Below are 2,234 nucleotides of genomic sequence, written 5' to 3' on the forward strand. Positions count from 1 at the left end.
TTGTCCTTGTTAGGGCAACCAAACATGAATTGTCTTTAAATTGTCTACCAGTGCACATTAAGGTCTCATTTGCCATCGTGAATGTTAATGGACTTATGACAAGATGAAGGGAATCATAGCTTTAGTGTTCGTTTGTCTTCTTTCGGATTTAACATGTACGATCACAAAGCTCTACGAGTTTTCATATATTAATACATAATTTATTGTTTGATGACGCAGTGGTTAAATATTCAGCAAAGCAGGAAAAAACAACCCTCGAAGGCACGGTGAAGATAATACTACTATCATGTTTTATATTTAAAGCTACATATTAATTACTTGTCAAACGCTGTTCGAATAAACGTCTCCAGATGGGAGAAAGAGAATTACATCATCCAATACATATATTAAAACACATTTAAATTACTGGATTTACAATTGCTACCTAACAAAATATTACTTTTCTTTGTATATATCACTTAAATTTGAAAAAATTATATTCAGATTCTCAGGTTATTTCGTGGACACAGACCGGATTCACCGTCTGGGAACGGTACTGCATCAGTCAAGATGACATACGGTACTAAAGTAGTGGAGACAACTACAGCTGGTGACGCTATTCTGACCGTGACAGCAATTCCCACCGGCACGTACACTTACGCTTTAACAGTCACTGGGAACCCTGGTAGCGTGGGAAATATTGCGACGGCATCGGCTGCCTCTGGAGCGATTACACTTGCTTCAACAAAATCCATGGATTACGAAACAACGAAGTCCATTTTTTTCGTCGTTACCTAAGTCTTTCTGATATAGATAATGTCCATATGAATATATTTTATATATTATTTACTGTTATTGAATTATTTTGTTAATTGTTGTACTGATATTGCTTGTGAAGGATGCAAATTGTTGCCTGTTTGCTTTGAACACGATGTTTTAATATAAATTTGCATCAATTTCATTTATCAGTATTAGTTAAACACTTATTGACTCGTATGCAAAAAAGAAGTCCCGATCATGAGCACAATTCAAACAGTAAAGGTCAACATTTCATAGGCAAATGTCGATGAGTCAAAATTACTTAAGCAGTATCTCTGTTGATCGCGTTTCCCGTCCAATAAACCTCTCTACGTCAAATTAATGTTATGATACAATTTTTGGAGGATAATCGCATACAATTTTTGGAGGATAATCGCTTACAATCAGCATCAAGGACATGTGTTTATGTCATTTCAATATTTAAATTCAAAACTTACATGTGTTATACACTGTATGATAAGACATTCCTATGGCCAAAAACGTGTATTATTGACTGATAAACAACGTTTAGTTGACAATTACAATTTGCTTCAACTATAAATTTTTGGCATGCTGGTTTCGACATTTGATTTGCTATGTTATCATTAAATAAATATCCTCAACAGAACATGAACAATTTCTCAAGCAAATGGCGGAACATTACCAAGTAATTGCTTGTATATTCTTAATAATATGTAACTAAAATGACAATTTGCACTGCCAACTCAATCTAAACAACGTAACGCTACAGTACAGATATTTTAAGTTGAGATTAACAACCGTCTTTAAACTTAAAACTCATGCGCTGGATCAAATGAGACGCGCTCTGAGAAAACTTGGCATAATGCATGTGCGTTAAGTGTCGTCCCAGATTAGCCTATGCAGTCCAAACAGCAGGCTAATAAGGGACGACACTTTCCGCCTAAATTGGATTTTAGCTAAAAAGAGACTTCATTTAAACGAAACATATCATAAAAGTGAAAAGTGTCGTCCATGATTAGCCCGTTTGGACTGCACAGGCTAATCTGGGACGACACTTTACGCACATGCATTATGCCAAGTTTTCTCAGAGCGCGTCTCATTTGATCCAGCGCAGAGGGATTTGGAGCACACGAGTTCAATCGGGACAAACGATATCAATACAGAACGGTTGAGAACGTATGCTACGTTTGTCACAGCTTATAGTTGTAGCGTCTTATTTACACGTAATGATTCTTGAATGGATTCGAATTTGTCCTATTGTTTAACTTCGAAATAAAATTGTAATGTTTATTATCTCACGAATATGCGCGAATGTCCTCGACAAATCGATTGCTCGGTGGCGTTTCCGCACCACTCATCTTAATAAACTTCACAATACGTTTTGAAAAGGCTTTAAAGACGGCCTGGTATTTGATGGGACTTGATAGTTTACTCCACGAGTCTTGATAATAATTGATATGTTTTCTATTAATTAG

At 35.9% G+C, this 2,234-nt stretch overlaps 1 long non-coding RNA gene across 1 annotated transcript; it reads left to right on the forward strand.

Annotated features, from left to right (window-relative positions):
* Positions 1-1,405, forward strand: LOC127840177 (uncharacterized). Its single transcript, XR_008030450.1, has 2 exons — positions 1-155; positions 484-1,405. It is a non-coding gene; the product is annotated as an uncharacterized LOC127840177 (long non-coding RNA).
* Positions 1,406-2,234: the final 829 nt, after the last annotated feature.

The sequence above is a fragment of the Dreissena polymorpha genome, chromosome 7 (assembly GCF_020536995.1).
Source record: "Dreissena polymorpha isolate Duluth1 chromosome 7, UMN_Dpol_1.0, whole genome shotgun sequence".
Lineage (NCBI taxonomy): Eukaryota > Metazoa > Mollusca > Bivalvia > Myida > Dreissenidae > Dreissena > Dreissena polymorpha.